The following is a 27,802-nucleotide window of genomic DNA, read 5'->3' on the forward strand; positions in this document are numbered from 1 at the left end:
ATGTGCAGTAGTTATGAAATGACCGTCCTTCCTGGGTGGCTGAAAGCACTGGGCTCTGCATGGTGCCTCACAATACATCCAGGCTGTGCAGTAATTTCCTAACTACTGCATTTTCTTAACTACTGTTGTGGGCTATTGCTTACATATTAACAGATAGTTGCTTTCAAGTAAGTATCTTATGAAGTGATTATTTTAAAAGGACCCAAGATAAATACATTTAAGATGTAGCGCTGAGTTTGTGTATCTGACAGATAAATAGATCAATCATCACACTGTAGGGTATATAAATAAATCATATTTTATTAGCAATGTCTTACTGAAAAAAACACAAAATGGACAGTATCATATAAAGAAAAGGATAAGTGCATGGATTACAGAGTTAAAATGCATAGGAGACTATGTGAAAACAATTAAACATCAGGTACACTGCTAGGGGTGTTTGCATTAATCCCTTTATACTTCGGACCAATAGTCTTGTGATGTTTTTATATCAGACAAGTATGTGTATTTTTTTTTTTTTTTTACTTAAAAGATATGGTTTAAATGTCATAAGATTCAAGTCAGTGTGTCAATCTGCACACCCCTAATGCAAAGGTTTTTGGTGAATAACAAAAGACAGTTCATCTACAAAAGATAAAGATATTTTTCAGGATGCATGGCAAGAGTATGCAGGTAAATAAAACCAGTTTAGTTATCAGTGTGCTGTCTTTGATTTAGTTTTGTCTGGTCTGTTCTGCCCAGCCTTGCTGACCCCGTTCTGGCTCTGAGCGAACCTTGCCACCGTAGACACTCCATCCACAAACTTGGTCTTGAACAGAACATTGGCATTGTTGAACATGCCATCCTTGAGAGACACCACTATGAACTGGAACAACAAAAGGAGAAATTTAAGTAATGAAAAAGACCATAGTTTTAATGACATAACACTATGTAACACAATTTTTGTTCCTGGGTAGTAAGTGTTATTTCCTAATTGCTTATGCCTCAAAAGTATAGAAAATGGCTATTATTCCCCACAAACTTTGCTTTTGTGACCAGGACAGTGATATTTTGAAATTTACCTATTTCCCAATGAAAAAACAGGCGAATTTGTGTCTTTTCGTTCACATAAAGTCAGAAAAAAACAACATATGAATCCAAATTAACATGTATTTATACTAAAGTAATACAAAAATGACTACAAAAGATTTAGAAGTGAGTAGTTTTTCGAGATTTACGATTATACTGTAAATCACTTTCACGAATCAGCCCCCAAATGTAGTCTCCCATCATGTTCTTGTTATACTGTCCTTGGTAGCGACGTTCAAAGTCCAGTATATCCTGGTGGAAGCGCTCGCCTTGCTCCTCCGAGTACGCTCTCATGTTCTCCTTGAATTTATCAAGATGAGCATCAAGGACATGGACTTTGAGGGACATCCTACAGCCCATTGTGCCGTAGTTCTTCACCAGAGTCTCAACCAGCTCCACATAGTTTTCGGCCTTGTGATTGCCCAGGAAGCCCCGAACCACTGCAACAAAGCTGTTCCAAGCCGCTTTCTCCTTACTAGTGAGCTTCTTGGGGAATTCATTGCACTCCAGGATCTTCTTTATCTGTGGTCCGACGAAGACACCGGCTTTGACCTTTGCCTCAGACAGCTTAGGGAAGAAGTCTTGAAGGTACTTGAAGGCTGCCGACTCCTTATCTAGAGCTCTGACAAATTGTTTCATGAGGCCCAATTTGATGTGCAGTGGTGGCATCAGCACCTTCCGGGGGTCCACCAGTGGCTCCCACGTGACGTTGTTCCTCCCCACAGAGAACTCGGTCTGCTGTCGCCAGTCCCGCCTGTGGTAGTGCGCCTTGGTGTCCCTGCTGTCCCAAAGGCAAAGATAGCAGGGAAACTTGGTAAAACCACCTTGGAGACCCATCAGGAATGCCACCATTTTGAAGTCTCCTATGACCTTGATGCCATCTCAGAAAAATGCAGATATGTATCCACTTAGGCAGCTGGAACTAAACTGAACTGGTGGGCTCAAGGCCCCTGTATTTATACTACTATTTATATTACTGGAAAGTTCTAGAAAGTTCTAGAAGTTACTCCAAGTTTACTCAGCACTGAATCTATCTGGAATGTTCTGAAAAATAGGTAAATTTCAAAATATCACTGTCCTGGTCACAAAAGCAAAGTTTGTGGGGAATAATAGCCATTTTCTATACTTTTGAGGCATAAGCAATTAGGAAATAACACTTACTACCCAGGAACAAAAAAAAAAAAAAAAAAAAAATTGTTACACAGTGTAATCATTAGTCTTATTTAAGGCAAGATCAGAGTATTTATATGTAAGAAATAACACTTGGTTTTAGAATCTATTGATCGGCTGCATTCTGTACTACAGCCCAAGGCTTTACGTTCACTGCGGCCTACTGGATCGTGATTTTGTGATTTTAAAGAAAAGTAATCTGTGGAGATTGACTGACATTTTAAGTTTGTATGATTCCATTTACTTTCTTGCATGTTAGATTAACTAATAATTATGAACAAAGATTAATCTGTGTGGCCTGTAGCCTGTAATGGTGGTGTTTCACTTTAAAATACTGTTGACCCAAACCCGCTTTCATCTTATGCATGAACAATTGATTGTACTGTTTTAACTGTCTGGTTTTAGAATTTCAGCAACCAATCAGAATGCAGGAAGTTTTCAAACCATTTTATAAGGGCTCATTATAACCCCTCCAGTAAGGTTTGCTTATTGGCTTAGTATCAAATTAGCAGCATTTAATTCAAAATAAGAAATGTTTCCTATTTAACTCATGTCAAACTCTGACCCAGGATGCATTAAGCACACTTAATCCAACTAGTGCACTCATCTATAAATTACATATATCCTCTACCCAATAAATGCTGCCAGTCACTCCTCTTCTGTTCTAAGCGAACCATTCAAAATCAACATGCAGGCACTACACGTGTGGAATACCTGCGAGTGTCGGAAGTGCGTCCGCAGCATCTGGCCAATGTTCTGTGTGTGGGAGAGGTCCAGGGCAGCATCCACCTCGTCTAGAATGTAGATTGGGGCCGGCTTGAAGAGGAGCATGGCCAAGATCAGAGACAAGGCTACCAGAGACCTGCGGAAATATTTTAAACAAATAAATATCTGTGCACTTCTAATTTGCAAATTAAGGAAGTGGATAACACCTCACAGGGACTACACATTTACTTTTAGTAAATGCGAACATAATAGAAAAACCATGTCAGATAGTGAAAAGCTATGTTCTATGGTCTTGTCATGACATTGCTAGAATAATGCATTAGTATGCTATGCATGTACTTACAACCCCCAAAAAAAAAAAAACACAACTAACCTTTGACCCCCACTAAGTTCAGTTAGATTTTCTTTCCAGGTGTTTCCAAGAGCAACTTTGAACTCCAAGCCATCAAGGACACTTTTACCTTCAGGTGGAGCCAGCCTTGCATCTGCTCCTGGCAGCAAGGTAGAGAAGATGGAGCCAAAGTCTTTGTTCACCTAAAAATACATTTCAAATATTCCTATGACTACCTATACATACCCACCCCATTTTATACACTTTATTGTGGGAATGTTGTACCCCCTTGGCTGAATCTCCTTATTTCACATTAGTACTCAAACCGTATCAGTATCTGATATTCTACTGGTACTGTTGTCCTAGTACTCAAAGACGTATATCATAATTGACACAGTCTTGCCAATACTGAAGTTCTTATCAAAAAAAACAAAAAACAAAAACAGAAAAACAGGATTCCTCACCTTTTGCCATGCAATGTTAAGAGCCTCATTTTTCTTTTGGTCTAGCTCTTCAATAGTTGTAAGGATTTTGGATTTATCATTCTCAACAATTCTTTTCTTCTTCATCAGGTCATTGTACTATCACAGAAGAACAAAAACAATTCCTTTAACTCTTACTGTTCTGAACACATTTCAAGGACTGTTTGTTATTATTATTCAGTGATGCAATGGCTACAGGTCTACATTCTACAGTAGTGTTTTCACTTTTAATTTTAGAAAACGGACCAAAATGTCTTATTCAGACCTACATAGAATACGGAACTAAAGACTTATGTACAGATTCTTGCCAGAATAGGCTGAACACATGGGGACCCTTTTCTATGGTTTTCTAGAAATGAGGATCCATCACACCCTGGTCCAGATTTGACACATTCCCTTCAATTGTAAGGATGTTGCCCATCAAGACCCTGTACATGTTACATGGGATTTTCACCAAAAGGTTCTGTGGAGCCAGTGTTTGTGTCTTGTATGAAGGCAAAACCTGGACCACTACCCCATAGTCATTCACTATGACAACCCAGCAGAAACTATATACTTGCATTTGCAAATCAAAAGTGCATTAATTACCCTCTCTTCAGCCTGACTGAGCATGTTCATTGCCCTCATATTGACGTTTCTTCCCAGCTTCTCCTTAGTCCCTTGTAGTTTTTTAAGTCGCTGGCCAGCTTCCTTGGGGTTATTGTTTTTAAAGTCATAGGCCGTGTTGGGCTGTCCAAAGAGATGCTTTTCTGTAGCAATCCACTCATACTCGTTAAGCATCTTTGCCACCTGTGAAAGTCAAACATTAAAGTACATTACAGTATCATCAATGTGCAATTGAGGCATGCATACTACAATAAAGCTCTTAGTGAGAAAAAAATGTCTACAGTAATGGCTTCCCATGCCACGAATATTAATCTACCTTTCTAAATCATATAAGAACATAAGAAAGTTTACAAACAAGAGGCGGATCCCAGGGTGTCAGCTTCAACAACATTACTGGGGAGTTGGTTCCAGACCCTCACAATTCTATGTGTAAAAAAAGTGCCTCCTATTTCCTGTTCTGAATGCCCCTTTATCTAATCTCCATTTGTGACCCCTGGTCCTTGTTTCTTTTTTCAGGTCGAAAAAGTCCCCTGGGTCGACACTGTCAATACCTTTTAGAATTTTGAATGCTTGAATCATATATGCCGCTGTCCAATAAAGAGATGCAACACACTTACATAAAAGTAGAAATTAAATCTACAGAAGCATAATTTTTTATAAAAAAAATATGATGTTTTTTATATAGCAGACTTAAACCTGAGGTTCAACAATCATGTTTACTTTCATATTGAAGTATAGGTTTCTCTTCAGTACATGCTTTCATATTTTACTCAACTTTATCAGAAAGTGGGTTGACTGCTCATGTCTTTAGATCCTACAAAGGTTGTTTTAAATGTAAACACACAAGCTTTTCTCTTAAATTGATATCACTTGGCCCCATCACTGAGATAAATAGGCATTTCCCTGCTACCACTTCCTACAGTAGGTGGCAATATATGAAAGCTCTAATAAACCAAAATGTTTAAGCTTAGCATTGCATAAAATAGGAAGGAAATCCCAATTTTCTTCTACACAATATTTTATACAAAGTTAAGGTAACTTTGTCCTTTTTTAAACTGAAAGGGACAAAGTATCTTTCAAGTTCTGTTGACTAATTGTCACACAAATGGTTCATTTACCAGGAATGCATCAGTGAGCTTCAGCTTTGAGTACCTGTTGTGAAAATGAAACCAAGCCTGAATGCTGCAACAAAAAAACACAGGAAAGCCTGACCTACCCTAGCCGCTGCATCAGCACTGTCCTTTTTATGCTTGTTGATGTTATGCTCCAGCTCTTTTATTTTAAGTTGAGCATCATTGTTCTGTTCTCTGAGCTTGGATGCCTCAGACGATTTGCCTTTGATTTCCTTGTCTTGTGTCATGATTATTTCTTTCTGTTTGGCAAGATCCTCTTGGGCCTTCTTGACTGCTTCCTGAAAACAATACAGAGTTCATTTTTTTAATAGAATTTGAGATGTACACTCACGTATATTATTGCCACAGTATTGCTACATATATAGCAACCTTATTTTTGGAGACTTCAGAAGCCATACTGTTAATCTGTTCCTGAATGGATTTCATAGCTTCATCCACAGCTTTGATCTGCTGCACGTAGGCAGCCTGCTCCCTCTTCAGTTCCTCCAGTTCCAGAACCAAGGCATCAGCATCCTGTGAAGTAAAGGTGTTTATCATCCCCTCATAAGCGTTCTTAATCAGAAAATATTCTGCACAGCATATTTTATATGGTATGAGTGTATGAGAGCAAGGTGATATGCAAACACAGAAAACATCAAACTAGACATGGATCTAAATTACAGCAGGTTTTTCCAGCAATGCAATCATCAGAAACACCCATCATAGGTACTGTTTGCGACAGTAAACGTGGAGGGGGTTACCTTCTTTCTTGCAAATATGGCCAATTTTCAAGCTCTTTCAACAAATCCACCCTGCATGCATGATTTACCTGCTGCTTTTCCTTCATCTTTTTATTAGAGACGTCTGCCTTCTTTTTAGCTGCGTTCAGTTTCTGCTGAGCCTCCTTGAGTTCCTTCTCACGCTCTGCCTCAGCATTTTTCATTTTGTTTTCCAGCACTTTGTATTTCTCCTCAGCTTTCTTCTGCACCTCCTTGGTTTTCTTAAGGACCTCTTCACTTTCCTCTGTAACAATCAGACAACTGTGAGGATGGATAGCAGCAGGTCTGGGGGGGCGGGGGGGTTAATCTGATGCAATTAAAAAATTATTAAACTGTTTTTATTTCATTCTTTAACTATGACGTATCTTAATTGTAAGACAAATAAATGTTTATTAGAAGTCTCGTCCCCATTCCTCTGAGGGTGTAGATCTCGCACTCAGAAAGTCAATGACAAAAAATGCTATACCTTTAAACCACAACTGGATTGGCATAAACTGATTGAATGTGTTAATATCACCTGTAATTTAATGACTTGTAATTTTGCAGTTATGAATTTCACAATTTCTATGAAATGTACCCTCTGCATTGTAATATATAGCTTCCCAGTGAAAATGCCCATTTCTGAAAGAACAGTGTACATACACATTTTTTTATCACTTAAATAAATACAGCACACACTTGCTATACTGACACACTACCTGTTTCACTGCAGTGTGGAACCTGGCAGCTGGTTCAGTTTGCTTCCAGTACATGATTGAACACACTGCAGAACTGCAACAATTCTTTAAAAAAAAATGTTATACTTGAAAAACTTGGAAATCGCCAATTGTAATTTTTACCCCATTTTCACCCCAATTTGAAATGCCCAATTTTAAGCCTGGCTCACCACTGCAACCCCCACGCTGACTTGGGAGAGACAAAGACAAACACACGCGTTCTCCAAAACGTGGGTCATCAGCCGTCCGCTTCTTTTCACTCTGCAGGCCATCCATGCAGCTACCTCAGAGCTACAGCATCGGAGGACCTCGCAGCTCTGGGCCACTTGCAGACAGGCCCACAGGCGCCTGGCCAGTCTACAGGGGTCGCTGGTGCGCGGTGAGCCGAGGACACCTTGGCCGACCTAAGCCCTCCCCACCCAGGGCGGCGCTCAGCCAATTGTGTGCCGCCCCCTGTGAACTTCTTTAAAATTTGTAAACGAAAAAGACACCAGCTGCATCAAAGATCGGAAATATTTCTGCTAAAGATCACTCTTTCCAGTAAATGAAGGGGACATTTCACATGTCTTTTTTTTTTTTTTTTTTTTACATTTATTTGTTTTTATTTTGTTTGATAAATAACTGATGGCGAAAATAAAAAGGTAGACAAAAAAACGAAATATTCTACCATTGAGCATTTACTGTTTTTCAGGTAAGCATTTAAATATTTAGGAACATTTGTTGTACAGTATGCTATTGTTTGTGCTTTAATAAAAGTGACAATGCTATTGTTTGTGCTTTAATAAATAATGGGTCATATTTTTAAAGGGTTTACTCCTGTCTTTAATTAACTCCTATTTTGTAAAGAGGTAAAACACCTGTTAATGTTACAAAACTAGAACCATACAAACAAGTTATATATTTCAGGTCCTCTTAAGCACTCTCAATGTTTTGTTTTTCATTTTGTAACATTAACATGATTTTTCTCCTTTCAGGACTTAAGGAATGGAGGAAACGCTTATATGGCCTATTATGTTTAATCATGAAATACCGATTTTTACACTGTGAAATAAGTAATGTTTTACAGTGAAAACAAAATACAGCCCTACTTATAATAGGTTTCTAAGTGTTCGGTGGCTACCTCTAATAAAGTTGAGTGTACTTTCTCTTACAGGCCTGACACAAGACAGCATGAGAAATACACTCTTAACTTGACTGAGGTAGCCACTGAACATTTACTGTATAAACATACATTTTGCCACAGGTTGTACAACTTAAATGAATAAATCCACTTAAGGATTTCTACAATACAGATCATCAAAAACACATTGCCCGTAATTCTTTTCTACACCCAAATTTACCGATAGTCTTCTTGAGTGTGTCTAGTTCCTCTTGCTGTTTGTGGTATGAGCTCTGCTGAAGTTTGGTCTGCAAAATGTCTGCCTCTTCAGTTTTCATGTCCAACTGTTGTTTAAGCTGTCTGTACCTGCAGAGTTAAAAATCCATTTTGAAAAATGTATAACTGGTACAATACTGCAATATGCTAATACCTACACTAAAACATATTATACATTTACAAATAAAGCCTTGTTTTCATCTCCACTGGTCGGCGTAATAAAGACAACGTTAAAACAAGCTTTTGCATTAAGCCTTTTCTTAACTGACAGGATATCAACGTTTTATAGAACAGTAACACAGCGAGCGCCAAGTACACCTCAATAATAATAACTGCGGCAACTATTCTCCAGAACTAAAACGGAGAGAGAGAGAGAGAGATAGAGAGAGAGATAGAGAGATATGAGCAAACATATTTAATGATGACTGGTGCTTTAATTGTCAAATAGTAAATTCCTGTTGAGAAGGAGCCTACTTCTCTGCAATTCCCTTCAGGTTGCTCAGTTGCTTATCCACTGCCTGCAGCTCAGCTTCTTTAGCCTTCAAGTTATCCTGGACATCCTTCAGCTCCTGTAGTTTAGACAGAACTGAAGCAGTCTGGGTGCGAGCACCTGGGAATACAAACAGAAGATAGTGCTCATAAAACTTGATTGCTGCACAGCTAGGTTCAGCACAAACACCACTAAACTACAGTGGTGAAGCAAGCAGGGATATAATGTAAACAAATTTAGGCTGATATGCCTCAAAATACATTTTAAATTTTGTTGAAGCTTTTAAAGTTTGTCAAAAGTGGTGTTGTGAAAAGTATGCCATTGCTTGGCTCAAACAAGCAGTCAATGTTTATAAATAAAAACAATGGCTGCACATCCAAACTAAAAGTAGAAACACAATTAGCTGAACTAAATTGCTGTTGAAAAACCAAATCAACAGTGTAGAATCTTCAATATAAAAAGGATTGTTGAACTACAGTATATAGATTTATACTTTGAATATAATTTGGCCACCACAACAATTTTTTTGGTTTTATCATGTTTTCAAAACCTGGCCAAAGCACAGGACATTACCTCCACTCAGTGTTCCCTGGGGGTCAAAGGTGTCTCCCCCAAGTGTTACAGTTTTTGTCAAGACCCTCTTGTCGAAGGTCACTTTTTTGGCATTATCAAGGCAATCACACACCAGAGTGGATCCAAAAACATATTGCATGGCTTTTTGAAGTTCTGATTCATATCCAACCAAGGACAAGGCAGTGTGTACATTATCAGCGCCAACCTAAAATAATATAAACAGTTATTAAATACTAATGAAAAAGAATATTTGTTGTATAACTATTAATATGTTTATACAGTAACTGTTGGTATGGCATTTCTTATAAAAGACCACATCTTCAAGCAAGACCCCCTCCTATTATTTATAGCTGTAAGTTTACTAATATAAAGTGCTTAATACATTCCAAGACACAAAGAAGTGGTATGCATGCATGTAAAACAGTCTTTCCTGTATTTTGCTTGACCTCAGATACGTACCAGGCTCTTGGCTGTCTTTAGAGTGTTATCATTAATACAGAAGGCTGAAATTTTGTTCAGAGGGATAATAGTGTATCGTCATTTTAGTTCACCTTTCTCCAATAGCTTCTTACCAGTCACCTGTAATGGACAGTTTAAGAGGTTTAATAAGGATACAGCCAAATTCCCATCTCAGTCATTTACCAATCAGCTTAGAGAAGTGCTTTTATTTCTTAAAATTATTGATAACAGAAGTAAGAGTATTTGAGGCTTCTGCCCTCAATCAGAAACAATTTAAAAAGCTGCAAAATATACACCTTGTACCATTCTTTTTTTTATAAGGGGGTGAAATCAATGAAAGTAATCAATTTAAAAGATTGCCAGACAACATTACTCACCTCAGTGTCCACAACCACATTATACAGACGCCCTCCTGCCACTACTTCTAGGGCAGTGGAGGTGGAGATGTCTTTTACTGCAATTAGATTTACAACCAGTCCTTTTACATGCCTTTCATCCCAGTTCTTCTCAGGATTTCTGGGAAAATAGCATAACATTGAGAGGTATGTCATTTGTTGTATATTAGAATGGGTATGTTCAAAGAATGCTTTCAGTATTTACTCCAGGAAAAGCTATGAGATCAATTCCATGAAAATGTAACTTAAGTCCTATTCACAAAACTTATAAAGGACTGTTATAAGGAATGTTTGATAAGCCCCTTTTTTTAGAAGCCCATATTGATCATTTCAAACAAGCTTACAGTCCACAAAACTGTTTTAGAGAGGGTCTGTTAGTCTATTCTCATTTCAGAACTGCTTAACCAAATATAATTTATATGAACACTGTTCAAAAAAACAGTCCTTAAATGGTTTGTGAATAGGGCCAACTACAACAAAAGGTACAGTGATAACCAGAATACCAAACAGATGCTGCTCTTTGGAATGCTCCCCTTGAAACTTGTCTTGTACTGGTTGTTACTTTCCTGCTGCTGTCTTCTGATATTTGAGTGACTTTTTAATAACTGGCTACTATGCTGGACTGCTGCTGGTGGGTTCATACTTGTGTAGCCTGTACATTGCATGCTAGCTCAGATGTCACACTCACGAAGTACACAAAAGCAATAAAAGTCATTATTTATAACAGAAATGATAATCACGCTGACATGCATTTGTTTATTTTTCTTATGCCAAAGGTATATAAAGCTATGTAAAACAACTCTCTGTAAAAAATGAATCACATGACAGGTTTTACTCTATAGTCAGATGGTCTCAGATCCACTTATTACAATCCAGGCTTGCATGAAGTGTGTTCAAAACAAATCTTGAAAAATCAGCACTTGATTGATGTAATAAGAAGCAAAAAAGTTGAAATAAGGAGAAAAAATGAGAATCTTACATGTATTCAAATCTTAAATTTGGGAATCTGGCCATAAGAGACTCATACTCCTCTCTCAATTGGTTGACGCCACGTGAAAGCTGCCTTTGTTTCTCTATCAGATTCTCCTCCATTCCATCTAAAAAAACACAACACAGTTCAACCACATATAAGCCACTTAAAACTATAAACAGTTGATAGTGATGACTAAAAAGTGAACCAGTGAAATTCCAACCTTAATAGATTAGCTTTTTCATTTCATCTTCCAGTTTCTCTTTGCACTTCTTCACAGCTTCAAAACCATCTTGGTCCTTTTTGTATCCGCCATCCATCTTTTTAACTTCAGCCTGCTTGGTCTTCAGCTCTTGCTGGGCGTGCTTCAGTTTCATCTGGGCCTGGAAGTCAGAGAACAGGAGTATTAATAAAATTAAAACCTCACAGACAAACACACACATCAAATTCCTTCAAATGTCTATTAGTAAAGAAACCTTTGAAGATCTTTATACCCAGTGCCTTTCACACAACCAAACCCCTATTGGAGGACTTGGTATTGAAAGAATGTTAAGCACACCTGTTTGGCTTCAGTCTCAGCTTTGCTTATGTCGTTTTTACAGGTCATCATCTGCCCTGCCAGAGTGGCCTCTTCCCCGTCCTCGTTGCTGGACAGCCCTGCTGAGACAGCATTGAAGTGCTGCTGGGCTGCAGTCAGGGCCTCAGCATCTTGCTGACTCGCCTCTTGCATTGCACTCAATCCATCCGTAATCTTCTTCACTTCCTTTTCCTTCGCAGCTAGGGCTTTTTGATCCTTCAGGAAAAAATAAAATGAATACATTTGAACAGAGCAGTCAGAACAAGTGGCCCGTTACTGCATGGACCAGTCATTATGACAGAAACTCTCTACAATTGAATCAGCTACTGTGTTTCAAATAAGTGATTACTAAGATATGCTCTGTGCTTTACCTGGGCTTTCAGTATACTGTATGTGAACACATGGAAGACAGTGAGCTTTGGAGTGATATTTTATAAATGCATTGATGGATAATGATCAAATAACTTCAATCCAACAGTCAGGATTTTATGTATTTTAAAACAAGGATGTCATGGCAGCAACAAGATGATGTACTTGTACTGGCAGCAGTGTGGAGTAGCAGTTAGGGCTCTGGACTCTTGACCGGAGGGTCGTGGGTTCAATCCCAGGTGGGGGACACTGCTGCTGTACCCTTGAGCAAGGTACTTTACCTAGATTGCTCCAGTAAAAACCCAACTGGATAAATGGGTAATTGTATTTAAAAATAATGTGATATGTAACAACTGTAAGTCGCCCTGGATAAGGACGCCTGCTAAGAAATAAATAATAATAATAACTGGCCCTGCGGGCACAAAGTGAATAAACTAAACTAACCAAATTAAGTTGTTTTATTAAAGACCTCTCCTGACAATGGAATGAGTTTGTTTAAAATGTTGATCATTCTTTTGTACATAGTCTACCACTTACCATACAGTTTTCCCATGGCATTGTTTTATGAATCTGAACAATTTCTGAACAACTAGGATTGTACAGCTCCTGGGTGTGCTGGTGATCTCACTTAAAAATGATGCCCATACCTCTTCCATGCTCTTGACCAACTCTTTCCGCTTCTTTTCTTCCCCTTTCAGGTTCTGCTTCTTCAGGTCAAGGGCGCTCTGTGCTTTGGTGTCATTTCGCTGGACCTCTGAAAGGGTGTCCTCCAGGGACCGCAGGACACCACCCACATCCTATAGCAATTCAATCACAACACAATTAATTTTGCATTCATATTTTATAGAGCAATTGCTAAACACAATATTGTTGGGGCAAGATTATTATTTATTTTTGACAATTAACTGTATACAATAATCTGTTTAATCCACTTTTACTTTTGTTATTGATAAGAAAGTTTACAAACGAGAGGAGGCCATTCGGCCCATCTTGCTCATTTGGTTTAGTAGTTTATTGATCCCAGAATCTCATCAAGCAGCTTCTTGAAGGATCCCAGGGTGTCAGCTTCAACAACATTACTGGGGAGTTGGTTCCAGATCCTCACAATTCTCTATGTAAAAAAGTGCATCCTATTTTGACACAGCGCCAAGTATAATGGTCTAGCAATTCAATCAGAATGCCTAACTTAACCCTGTAGCCTCAGATGCTTACCTTATCCCTCTGTTTCTCCAGCTCTGCAATTTCCTGGGAGAGCTCCTTCACTTTCCTCTCATTCTCTGCCATGTTCTGCTGCAGTTTGCCAATACAGTCCTGCATCTCCTTTAGGTCTTCAGCTGATTTAACCTTGGTTTCCTCAGCACACACAAACAGGTAGGCTACATACAGACGGCTAAGGTGCTCTATCTCCCTCATTACCTTCTGATACTCCAAATATGAGGATCGTTCCTAATGTATTAAAACAATAAAAAAATAACATCCAAGAAAGAAATATATTACGATAGGAACTGCAAAAAGATGCTTGCATAATGCCACCGGTACATTTTGTTATTTTGTTACAATTCATGTCTATAACAGGGAAATGGTTTTATTTTTAGTGCTGGGATGAACACAGGATTTTCATGTTTGGATATTAGCTTTTAATTTAATTATTCGATCGTTTTCAAAATCTAATGACATGAGTTTAATTGTGCGTTTTTGTATCTGAACAAGCAAACGAAAACTGAATAGCTGCTCAAGAGCTGCTGTGTTGATCCAATTTTTTGTGTGTTTTTTTTTTTAATATACTAATCTCACTTATCACACAGAGCTCTTTTTTGATTTGCCATTTTTTAAACTTTCACGCAACTTCTGGTGAGGCGGTAAATAAGTCCAAGGTATTCTTGCTATTTCTAGCGAACACGAACATCTGATTTTTGTATCCGAATACATGTCAAAAAATATTCATTCCAATATTTGGATATTTGTCTCAGCACTAATTATTTTAAGTAATGTTCTGGGGGTTAACAACAAAACAAATGTAAAAATGTATTCTATGTTAAATGTTACATAGTTACATTTTACAAAGAACAGGTTGAAACAAAAAGAAACAAATAGGTGTTTGTGAATGATTCAAACCGACTGATAGAAATCCAGTCCATTTGCAAAACCACTGACATATAATGCACATTAAAAAAAACTGCAAAGACAAAATGACCCATTGACGATGACGTATGTGTTTCCACTGTGCTTTTTAAACTAATATTGACCTGTGTAAAATTATGAAATGCATACCTCCTTCAGTTTCTGCAGGGTTGGTGTGATCTCTTCTTCCAAGATCTAAAGAATATATGGAAAGGGCATACTGTTATACTGCAACGAACCCCAGCAGTCAGAAAATAAAACATGTTAACTTGTCAAAAGAATTGTCAAAGGTAATGGAAACAGTAGCTTTTGTAATCCCTGCTTGACCATTTTTGTACACCAAATCCTGGAGATTAGAGGCACGAGATTTGTTTTGTTTTTCTGACTTGAATTTTGGCGCCTAACGGCGGCCGTCTGTTTCTTACTTGGGCGCATGAAATTATTGATTGCGTTTTTATAATATTTTTTTACATGCCTCTGTTTCCAAATTACCCCATACTTTGACTTTAATATAATATATATATTTTTTTAACTTTTAACGATACCTTTACTTTTAGATAAAATATGTGAAAGTTGTTTATACAATTCAGGCGCTATGGTTGTCAGCTTAAAAGGGTCCATTGTGGGCATGTTTTCAAAATACGTCACGAATGTTTGATTTTTTTTAAGACCAGGGTGCTGTGTGAAAAGTGGAGAAAGGGTTGTTGAGTGGGGAAAAAAATATGAAGGCATTGCAAAATTAAATATTTGTGTCTATGTGTGCTTTATGTTTACATTTTGGCAACACATCAAACTTCCTTTTTTGTGTGTTTTTTTTTCTTTCTTTCAACGGATAACCTGAAAGACTATGCGATCAACGCTATTCGGTGGGGGATAAATAAAATTGCAGATTCTGACAACATTTTACTAATTTGGTATATATATATATATATATATATATAAAAAATTCACTCCATAATTATTAATGTATTTTTTTGAGGGCGAGCTTCTCAGGCACTCATACTTTTGTGAAGCGAGAGTACATGGGTTTGGGGTTGTTAAGCTCAATGGCCATACCTAAATATTCTGGAAATTCTGGAATCTCTCTCTCTCTCTCTCTCTCTCTCTCTCTCTCTCTCTCTCTCTCTCTCTCTCTCTCTCTCGCTCTCTCTCTCTCTCGCTCTCTCTCTCTCTCTCTCTCTCTCTCTCTAATTCAAAGGTGCTTTATTGGCATGACCATTATTCACAGTATTGCCAAAGCAATGCATACACAGTACATCATCTGAACATTAAATAGACAATAACACTGATGAGAATAATAATGATAATAATAATGGTAAACAAATATAAATAATAACCACGTTATTAATAAGTTAACAATAACAACAATGAAATATAACAAGACTTGAACTAATGTAGAGTGCTCACTGTTTGTCCCTCAGGCTGTGACAGGCGGCTGTGTACTGGGCTGCCAGTTGGACACAGCTGGACTCCTCTCCAAAGAGGATTGGGAGTTTTTGAGAGTCTGGCAGGTCTGGGAATGTTTTGCAGAGATGTTTTATTTGTGGGAAGAAAGTTTCCCTTATTTCTGTGTATTTTGTACACTGCAGTAGAAAGTGCATCTCTGTCTCTACTTGCTGGAGTTGACAGTGATGACACAGCCGGTCCTCTTTGGGCAGCCAGGTCTGCCTGTGTCGGCCTGTTTCTATGGCCAGGCTGTGCTCACTGAGCCTGTATTTGGTTAGGATCTGCCTCTGCTTGTTGTCTTTCACCCTGCTCAGGTATTCAGCCAGGGTGTAGTGTCTTTTTAGGGCCCGATAGCACTCTAATTTGCTTTGTGTTTTTGTGTGTGTGTCCCAATAGGTGAGGTAGTTTTGTTTGTGTTGTGTTATAATTTGGTTTACTCGAATTGTCTGTGTTGGAGCAGTGCTGTCCTGAGGCTGGTTGGTGTTAGTGTGTGTTAGTGCAGTGAGCTTCAGGACCAGCTGGCTGAGGGGACTCTTCTTTTGGCTCAGTTCTTGGTACTGCAGGGCTTTACTGTGGTAGGAGTTTGGGTTGCTTTCTTTTAGATGAAGCCAAAATTTAATTGCTCTTTTTTGTATTGAGATCAATAATGGATATTGACCTAGTTCTGCCCTGCACGCGTTGTTTGGTGTTTTTCTCTGTATTTGCAGGATGTTTTTGCAGAACTCTGTGTGCAGGGCTTCTATTGGGTGTTTATCCCATTTAGTGTAATCCTGCTCTGTGAGCGGACCCCACACTTCACTGCCATAGAGGGCAATGGGTTTGATAACACTTTCAAAAATTTTGAGCCAAATTCTAATGGGGAGTTTTATATAAAGCTTTTTCTTTATGGAATAGAAAGCCCTGCGGGCCTTCTCTCTCAGTGCATTCACTGCCGGGTTAAAGCTACCTGATGCGCTGATGTTTAGGCCCAGGTAGGTGTAGTGCATGCAGTGTTCTATTGTGGTGTGGTGTAGTGTGAAGATGTATCTACTTTCCTGATATCTGGGTTTTTTCTGAAATATCATGATTTTAGTTTTGTTCATGTTTACTGCCAGGGCCCAGGTCTGACAGTACTGCTCTAGCACTGACAGGCTCTGCTGCAGCCCCTGCTCTGTGGGCGACAGCAGGACCAGGTCATCTGCGTAGAGCAGGAATTTAATTTCAGTATCAAGCAGAGTGAGGCCAGGGGCTGCAGATTGCTCCAACACTGTGGCCAATTCATTGATGTAGATGTTGAACAGTGTTGGACTCAAACTGCACCCCTGTCTCACTCCACGCCCCTGTGAGAAGAATTGTGTTCTTTTATTGCCAATCTTTACACCACATTTATTTTCCGTATACATTGATTTAATTGTGTCATAGGTTTTACCTCCTACACCACTTTGGAGGAGTTTATAAAATAATCCTTCGTGCCAGATTGAATCAAAAGCCTTTTTGAAATCTATAAAGCAAGCAAATAATTTATTTTTATTTTGGTTTACATGTTTGTCTATTAGGGTGTGTAGGGTGTCTCTCTCTCTCTCTCTCTCTCTCTCTCTCTCTCTCTCTCTCTCTCTCTCTCTCTCTCTCTCTCTCTCTCTCTCTCTCTCTCTCTCTCTCTCTCTCTCTCTCTCTCTCTCTCTCTCTCTCTCTCTCTCTCTCTCTCTCTCTCTCTCTCTCTCTCTCTCTCTCTCTCTCTCTCTCTCTGGATATTAAAATCTTACCACGTAATATTTATATAATTCTAGCGTAGTAAAATATGTCCTGTCATTTTATCGTTTAATTTGCATCTCAATAAGATATTGTTACGGTCTCTGCTTCTCGTCAGAATTGTTAGTTTTGATACAGATAGTTTTAATATCTTGTTATTACTATTTGCAAGCTCATTTGTAGTCCAAAACCCCTCATGTTCTCACCTAACTGTTATGTTTTTGTTTGTTTTGTTTGTTTGTTTGTTTTATTACTTTCTTCGAAGCCAAAGATTTAAAAATGAAAGAACATGACATTATACTGTTGTACTGCATTCAAACTGCTATGGATTAGTTTACCGCTAGCTGTCACTGTGGTACTGTATATATGAAACCAATGTTTTCTACCTTCTATATAGTGTACTTTTTTCTATTCCAAAGCAGTTGAATAGAAAACAGTGCAAAGTCAGTAAAAAATAAAAAGGCATAAAACAATAGTTCATTCAGTATTTTGGTATTCTTTGTATTTTTTATATAATATCGGGAAAATACAGGTGGTAATGTGTAAGTGGGCAGTTTTCAAATAACTAGATTGGGCTAAAAAACAAAATCTAAAAAAAGTTTTTTTTTTTTTTTTTTTTACGTTCAGAAACATTTCCCTGTTCAGCAGACTTTGAAGTTTTGCATCCAAATATTGGCACACCTAATTTTGTTCATTTATATAGATTATTTTTTTTTTGTAATAAACCCCCTAGAATCTCATAACCGACACTTAATATAAAAACCTATTAAATCTGATGGTACTGCGAAAAGGTATTATAAAACTGTTCTAAATTTTGTAAAATGCTTTTCTTAGTTTCTATAATGTACAAAATCATTTTTAATATAAACTTTTTTTATTGCTTTTATTTCAGGCTTTATATCATAACTGACATTTATTTTGCATAAATTGTCTTTTTCATATGAATGCCGGTTATGAATGCCTGATGTCGGTTATGGCGTCTTGGTGTTAGTTATAATAATGTTTTTTGGTTTTTTTTGGTGATATGTACTTGCAAGTTAAATTAAGTAAGGCTTATTGTACCCAATAATAGTAAATAGGTCATTCAATGCAGAGAAACAAATAAGACTTCGCTTTACCTTAGTAGTTATTTCACTACTATTTCAGGTTTAAGAGCTGTGAGCTCTTACATAAGCCATTTGCATACACAGACCTAGAGTTAAACTTATATTAAATATACAGCTTTTCTGCTTCATCACTACAAATTGTATATGAGCCTGCAACTCATAAAACTTGAAATAGATCAAAGTGCTGTGGAATGGGAGTCTTATATGTTTCCCTATTTGATTACATATGGGGGCATAACCAAATTTGGAAAGGGAAGTCTAAGAGGCTATGCTATCAAATTGTTTCAGAAAAGAACTGGGGAAGATGGAAAGACATACATTTTGACCATTATTCTGTGCGAGATAATAAGATACAGATTTTACGCTTTCAATGAATAACAATATAACAGATGAAAGAAAAACAAGATGTCATTACTTCTGAAATAAACATTTATTTTTAAATTCTTGAAATAACAAAGTGTTGCATGTAGGTTGATGCTGGTTTATTTAACATGTTGTAACGAATGCTGAGTTTTGCTGACCTACAGTAAGTTAAATTGTCAGTTGCTTAGTAGCTCAGAATTAGCTTAATGTCTTGTGCAGAAGAGTTAATTTCTTTAAAAAAAGGGGATGGAATAAAGTTTGTTTCCCAAGTGTTTCCACGGTGGCTAGAGGTAAAGAGACATCCACAAAGAATTAGCTAAATTAGATTGGTCCAATTATGTTTTTTTTTTTTAGTCTGTAAGCTGATTGACGTCAAGGATCACTCAAGAGATAGAAATCCTACAGAAAATTAAGTAATAGAATATAACTGTATACATCCTACATTTATAAATGTAATGCCATCAAAAAGTAAAACTGAACAAAGATTATGTGGTTATTTTTGTTTTTAATAACCCACAGGAAACATGGGGGTTTAACCTATTTAAAATGTTCTTGGCCAATTATAACACTAGAATCGCCATGTGCGTCAATTTGACAATTTGGTGAATGTCATGCAGTTGTCCCATTGTTGATTTTTCCTAAATATATGAAGTAAATACCCAGAGGGCGGTTCTTGTGTTAATGCCTTTTAATTTTATTTACAGTGGCAGCAATTATTAGTGTGTCATGAATTGAGGATAACTCAGGATTACTTTCCTAGTAATTACTTTCCTACCATTTCCTTTATTTTTTCAGAGTTTTTGGTCAAGTTTCGAATTGTGGGCACTGTTTTGGGCTGGTAGCACAAAATGTGGTTTCATTAGACCGAGGACATCTTTCAGCGTGTAATAAATTTTGTCCTGATCTTCAACTGTCGGCCAGTAGAATCTGTCTTTGCCTAATTTGTTCATACATTTGACTCTGATGCAATCACCCATTTCAGTTGTTGCCATTCCTGCAATAGTTCCAGGATACACATCTCCATCACAGCACACAACACACCATTGGCCGACAAGATCATCAGCTAGCTCTTGAATGGGTGTGATTATGTCTGCTTCCTCTTTATTTTCCACATGGTTGCAGAGTCATTTGAACTGTTACAGGTGAATAACAGGAGCAAAACTCATTGTACTCTTCACAGGTTTAAGAGGACTCGCAGGCATTTGTTATTCGATTTTGCTAATGTCTTCTGTAGTGATGAGATCCATAGCGACATTTTGAACTTTTTGATAAAGCTCCTTTGTGTCTTCAATATTCTCTTTCTCTGCCACAATTCTATCTGCTATGGACTTGATTGTGTCTCCAACACCGTCATGAGGACCTTTTCCCACCTCCATGAAATTACAGTACACTTTTACAAAGCCATGGATGAAAGGCAAAGTCGAAATGCAAGTAAAAGTTGCCTTTGTTACTGTACTGGGTAGTGTGGTCCATCACTCCAGAAATGTAGAGTTTTCACCTTGGGGAACTCTTTCTTCAACCATTTAAAGACTGGTGTCATATGAGCCCAGATGGCCACTTCACAATGATGAAGATCTTCAGACACTGTGCAAAAGCATTTCTTAAACAGCTTATCTCCTACATAGACTACCACTGTATGGCATGACACCTGTTTGTGGGATGCTCCAAAATGAGCACCTTGAATCTGACTATTAGATTTGCCATTGTAATTTTCTGAGAAATCAACAAGAATTACAGCTTTGTTTTCTGTGAGGTTTTCTTTCAGTTGTTTCCTTATTTTTAACTGATATTGAATGTGAGTACACATATTTGCTGCTTCCTTATTTGTAGCACATATTAGTTCTTCCAGCTTTCCCCATGTTGTACGCTTGAATGTTGTAGTCACAGATTTGCTTTCTTCATTCTTAGTTTCTTTTATGTTGTTTTGTGTAGTCCATTCTTTCCAGTTTATTTCTGTCATTGTGAGGTCTTCATTGCTAGGATTTGTTTCAATTTTCTTGTCCCCACATTGTTCACACTCTGTAATAGCACTGCTTATTTTCAGATGAACGAACCAGAGTATTTGCAAGTTCTTCAGCATCACCGATATTCATGATCTTTCTATAGAAGAGAGCATCTACTTTCATTTGAAGATTCTTGTGCTTTACACACTAGCAAGTCTGCCTGTCTCTGTGGAGCAATCCAGAATGAACATGTGACATTCTGACACTGGAATTTTCATGTTTGACCTGCAGGAACAACTTTTTCAGTGGAGCAGAAAGAAGTCGCTTTCTCTTTTTTACTTTGCGCAAGGTGATAGTATTTCTCTTGCCAGGCAACATCTGACTTATATTGTCACAGGAAAGAAATTTGATGACCAACTTCTGTTTCTGGCTAGCAACTTCTGTTTTTTATTTGAAGTGTTGGTACTAGTAAGAGACCTGTGATCTTTCTGAAAGAAATCTGCTGTGTAATATAGCAAGTCTGTATTTCTTGAAAATGGCACGATTCATGTTCCTTTTTTTTTTGTTTTTTTTTTGCTTTTTGCTTTGTTTAAATTTGAGCATGTGGTGAAAGAGTAGTGCCTTCCTCACATTTTTGCCCACTTTGCTATTTTTCAGGAGTTTCTCTGTAGCTTTGCCAGGGGAATTTTTTGTTTGTTTTTTTTTGCCTTAATCCTGTATAATATTTTTTTTTGTATTTTGACACCTAACTTTCCAGCTGTCTTATCTTTTCTTTTAGCAATTCTGTTTCTTTTGCAGATTTTAAGACCTTTCTTTTGTTAGATACTGATGGCCTTTCTACACTACCATAATTCTGTCTTGCAGGCTGTGTTGGTGATGACTGAGGTGTGTCAGGTGGAGTGAATGTGGCCGAATTCTTTAGCTGCTCTTTAATTCATTTTTTGGCAGAAGCCTTTTTCCAGTTCTTTCTTCTACACGTTCTCTATCTGACACTTCACTCACTGGCACATACTTCCTTTTAGGTCTTTCTCTTTCTTTTGCTAAGTATGCACTGTGTTTCACAGTATCATTTTTTCTCTTCTCTCTGTACCTTCTACACTTCTCTGCATTACTAGCTTTAGTTTTCATGGCCTGTAAAATGGCAAAAATACATTGTAATCTACCCAATACCAACATGCTGCCCTTTTGAATTACCCATAATCTCTACCATTCTATAATACAAATGATCAGATTTTATTACTAAATTTAACTTGGTTCAATAACGTAATGAGCATTGAAATTGGTTTAAGAAACCACAAACAAACAAAAACATTGAAATGAACTAAGGATTGAAATAAATAAAATAATTTAAACAATAAAATCATAACCGACACCAAATTCTCATAACCAACATATTTTCTGTTTGCTGAAAAGTGTCGGCTATGAGATAAAGGTGTCGGTTATGAGAAATTCCACTTTCTTGTCCATTTTAACAAACATGGCAGCCATTTTTGTTATTGTACAAACTAAATTAGCAGTGAGAACAAAGTCTTTTTTTTGTTAAATATGTACATATTTCTTTAATATTTCGGTTTCAGTTTTTTTCTTAGGTGTTGGTTATGTGCTACAACAGTGTGCCAAGTGGCACTTATAAGTTTAACACAAATATTTTTCAAAAAAGATAAAGCAGTTTTTACCTGTGTCTGTGGTGTTCATTGACATGAAGCCTTGACCTTTCACCTCATTTGAAAAACTTATTGATATGCTATGATTTATGACAAAATGCCTACGGATGTCAGTTATGAGATTTTATGTGGGAAAACATGGGGACACACATAAAATGTTTTATGAATAAATAATTCATTTTTAGTATCTTTACAAGCTGCAGATTCATAAAGTATTTAAGTCTTTTCCAGAATTTAAAGTAAAATCCAGCATTTCTGCTGTTTAAATATCTAAAATATAACTCTGAAAATCAAAATTCTAGTTCGAGGACAGGTGTCGGTTATGAGATCTGTGCTAAAAAAAAAAAAAGTACAATTAAAAAAAATATAATACAATTTTTATTGTGCAGACTAGAGTAAAAAAAAATATTAAAAATATATAACTTGTAAATATCCTTCATTTGTACTGTGAAATATGACGTCAGGACAGCAATCTACATAGTTATTTGCAAATTGCCCAATTATGTTATCACTAAGATTGGTGGTGTGATATTTGATAATTTCACAGTGGAAAATTCTCCCTACAATAAAATGGTCTCATATTTAGGAATATTTAATATGTTTTGTGTGTCATTTTACCTTATAGACTATAATACTGTTTTTTACTTAATATGTGTATGTATGCAATAAGGCCGGACAGGCCGTCCGTATATGTCAAATATATGGACGCCTCCGGGCGTTGTGAGGCCTTGCACTTATAATCCAGGGCAAACAGTGGATTTGAAGGGGGGAAAAAAACCATAAATCATAAATCATGAAACCCAAATCTCTGATTTATGACTTCACCTTTTCCATTCCAAACAGACATGATGGTAGCAAACCGCTGATCAATCCCGTATTAACTAACACAGGATGGTCGGCATCTCATCTCTCTGCTTTCGTTTTTAGAAACAACTCGGCAGTCGATTTCATTTATTTGTTCAGGTCTAGCTGCCACTTCAGCCCTCATCAAACTCTGCAACACCAACATCTGCCGTTCAACTAAATACAACACTCTCCAACCTTCTGCAATCTGCTCATCACTACATGGCCACACTCTTAGCCCCAGCGACCAAATCTTCATTTACCACTGGATGGAAAACATTTACAACTTTCTGCACTCAAAACAAAATACATCCCATTCTGATTTAATGAGCAACGGATTCTAGCTTCCATCGCCCATGCAAAGGATTCTCTTCACTTAGCCCCCACTACCGTTAAAGCCTACATCTCTGGAATTCAGTATTTCTGCCGCCTCATTTCCACCCCTTTTCCAACACTCCTATCCATCCCATCAGTTTGCTTGACACTCAGAGAGATCCTCAAGAGCCCCCCCCCCCCCCACTGCTCCCTCCTGGCTCCCTATAGCAATAGACATCCTTCACTCTACCCTCAGAAAAAGCTGCTCTGTCTATTCAATGACCTGACCTTGGAAGTACTATGTCTAACTGCTCTTGTGAAGCACTTCCTCTGCAGGACTCCTGAAGGAACAGAGTGCACCCTGTGAACTTACCGTGACAACACCAGTGATTTACCATTTAAAAAAAAAAAAAAAAAAAGCAAGAGTTACCAGGACATTAAGGGGAATAAAATGGATAGACTCGGAGCATTAAGCCATTTCAACCATGAGGTCTTGTGAACCATTCCGTGCGCCCAGATGCTGGACTTTGGCCAGCTGTAGTAATTTTACTACAGAATACTACACCTTGCAGTAAAAAAAAAAAAAAGTTAACCATGCCCAGTGTTAAACATGGTGGAGGTTGTGTGATGGTCCGCAAGTTTCACAGCCCGGTCCCAAAAGCAGACCCCAACCCGCGACAAGTTCCTCCATTCAATCAGCTGGTGTTCCACTAAACTCCACACTCTCCAGCCTCCTCCATTCGGCCTGCAGCTTCAGGGAGAATTGCCTTCGTCCCTTCCACTCGCTCTTCTTATTCTACTGCCTGGTATTTCTTCACCACATTCTGTGCCCAGATTCTTATCTTTCTCACCACCTATAACCTTCAGCACCTCCTTGCCTTTATGACAGACCTCAGGCTATCCCTTAACCTGGCTCCTTCCTCCATCAGGAATTATCTCTCAGGTATCCAGCACCAGTTCCTCCTCTGTTCCCCCCCCCCTCTTTTCAATCCCAGAGGTCTTCCTGAGAGTCTCGCATCCTCCTCTCCATCAAGACAACCAATCTCATCGGAATCTCCAGTTTCCCAGCCATCAGCCTGCGGCACTTTGACCTCACTCAAGTCCCCGGAAATAATTTCCTCCTATTCATCAGGACTTCAAAACAGACAGTTACATCAAGATCCAGAAGTTCCGCAACCTGGTCCCAGGAGCAGACCCCAACCTTCGTCTCGTACCACCCTTCAGCAAGACAATATTCAACTGAATAACTCTGTCTCCGGCCTCCTTCAATCAGCTCGTGGATTCATGGAGTACGCTCTCGCCCCATCTACCCGTTCCATCTACTCGACTGCCTGGTCTTCATTTACTCACTTTTGCGAGCAAAAAACGGATCTCTCATACCTCATGCAACCTTCAGCACCTCCTCTCCTTCATCACTCACCTCAGGCTCTCTACGTTTTGCCCTCTCCTCTATTTAGATGCTACCTAGCGGGCATTCAGTATCAATTTCGCCTCGTCCGTTCTAGAGATAGCGGATCTCTAGAGAGAACGCTCAGATGTATGGAGAAAAGCCTGCTCCCCTCCTCTCCATCAAGTTAACCAATCTCTACAGACCTTCTCCTTTGTCTCATCACTGCTCTCCGGCAAGGATGTTTTAACCTATTCAACGACATCGTCATGGAAACCCTGTGTCCGACTGCCGCCTTTGGATTTCTCTGCTGTGTAGAATTCTCATCTCCATCAACTTCCAGCTCTAGGCCTCAAGCGCTCCAATCTCTCTCAAATCCCCGGAAACCACTTTATCCTCCACATCAGATCTTCAAAAACGGTCCAATTAAGCCAAGGATTCAGTATCTTCCGTCGGATCCCCTCTTCATCGACAGCTCCAGATCTATACTTACAAGACACTGGTTCTCATCCCGTTTATGCACCCTCTTGTCACGGATCGGGCTTTCTTCGAACTATTTCTCCCCCCATTCATTCTGGATCGGAGCAGCTGTCTCCGTGGCCAGGGCAAGAATCAATCAACACTTGATTAAGTCTATGGAGCGCTGGATCTTTTCAGCTGTTGAACTTTATATTGGATCATCCTCTGCAGACATCGCCACAGCTCACCAAGCACTTGTTAGCTTGCCCGGAGTGGGGGGCGCCCTCTCCGCCAGGCCCACCAGGTTTCCTCCCTGCAGGGGGGGGGTTTCCTCTCCACAGTGAGGTCGGCTTATAGGCATAGGTTGTCTACTAACATCTCTTGTCTTTTCTCTTCTAGCTTTTGTCTATGTGTGCGGCTCTGCAATCTCTTTTCTATCCCACAGTGTGGTTCTTGCGGGGAGCTGGGGGTCCTCTTTTGGGGGGAAGTGAGAATCACTTCCCCGGCTGTCCGGGTCGGCCTCTCGTCTCAACCATTGCCACCCGTCTGTTCCTCGTCGGCCTGAGGGGACCCCCGGCCACATCCTATTCTCCTGCTGCTTATGCGCTAAGCCTTCCAGGCCTCAACCTTGCTGTCCCATCTCCTCTCTTCCATTTCAGGTCCAGGACCATTTCAGCCCCCTCATGCAGTAGGCCGTGCCTCCACCTGCCGAGCGGGCCCCGACCGAGGGGGGGGGGGGGGGGGTTTCTCTGTTTCTCTGTTTTCGTCTCTCCTAAACGGACCCGAGACACTTTCCTAAGCTCTCCAAGCCGCCCAGCTGCCAGCTTAGCTGCCTGAGGATCTGTCCTTTTGTCCTGTTCGTCCCCTTCCTGTCTCTTGCTCCACTAAACGCCCAGCAGCCAGAGGATGCTGCCTGACCCGTCGGGAGCGAGAGTCAGTTTGTTGTATGTTATGTGTCTAAACTTTGCTCTCTCTCTCTCTCACTTTTACGTCACCCAGCAGTCGGAGGATGCTGCCTGACCCAGCGGAAAGTGTTTATATCTAATCCTTTGCTCTTCTCGTGTCTCCCTCTCTACGTCGCCCAGCAGCCAGAGGATGCTGCCTGACCCGACGAGAAGGGAAAACTCTTCGTCCCCCTATCTCGTCCCGCTATCAGTATCTAACCTCAATGTTACTAAGCACCATTCCCAAACTCCAGCCCTCAATCTCGCCATCCCTCTCAAACACGTCTCACTCTTAAACTCTCAAATGTCTCGCCCCTCTCAAGCCTCCTAAGCAACCGGAGAAATCCTCTCATCTTGTCTCATTCTTAATATCTCACTCCCAATTTTGCCTCCTCTCAAGCCCTCGTAGGCAACCAGTGAATAACCATTGCTTAAGTGATATGCCACTTTTATTCACGTTGACCCAATTCTTCCCAGTGACATAGAACTTGTTGACCAAAATTTAAATAGAAATGAAGACAAATATGTATGTGGAAGTGCCCTGTCTTTCTCTCCATTGTATGCTACACTTACATTTGTAAAGCGCTTATTCAATTGGGATGAAACTTGGTTGGTTTGGACATTCTTTAGCAGAAATGAGTCAATTGCTTGTGTGGAAACAGATGTGTCTTCTCCAGTGTTGGTGGTTTAGGTGGTTTGGGTCACTAAAGTCTTTTGCTGGTCACAAAAGGTTGCACAAGTTTTTCTGTGGTGGTTTTCTGCAAACTGTTATTAATTCCAGAACAGGCTGGAGCTTTCCAAGCTGTGATATTTCTTTACCGTTATCTTTTCTTCATTAAGTACATTGATGAGTTTTCCAAACGTCTTAAGTTGAATCAGAGTGAATGTCTTGTAATTTATATTATTAATATGAATTTTGTAGTTAATTTAGATAATTATTTATATATATATATATATATATATATATATATATATATATATATATATATATATATATATGTGTATTTTCTGTAGATAGTGTCCGTTTGACGACTGTTTAGCCATAAATAAATATATTGCAACCTTTTACAGTTGAACAAAAATTACCGCAATTACAAGTATTTTTATGCATTATGCCAAAGCAGCTGGGGTGATGCACTTTTAGTAGCATATGAAGAAATCAGGTAAATAGTAATATCATTTACATATGATTCAAATCAACTAAAGAAACGGCAATAAGGGAGAAATAGTGGTGGTCAACATTTAAAACTATATTAGTAAACATTAATAAAATACAGAATCATTT

General features: G+C 38.7%; 1 pseudogene; it reads right to left on the reverse strand.

Moving 5' to 3' along the window:
* Window positions 1-284: 284 nt before the first annotated feature.
* LOC117409118 (structural maintenance of chromosomes protein 2-like) lies at window positions 285-15,373 on the reverse strand (annotated as a pseudogene).
* Window positions 15,374-27,802: the final 12,429 nt, after the last annotated feature.

Source organism: Acipenser ruthenus, chromosome 2 (genome assembly GCF_902713425.1).
Source record: "Acipenser ruthenus chromosome 2, fAciRut3.2 maternal haplotype, whole genome shotgun sequence".
Lineage (NCBI taxonomy): Eukaryota > Metazoa > Chordata > Actinopteri > Acipenseriformes > Acipenseridae > Acipenser > Acipenser ruthenus.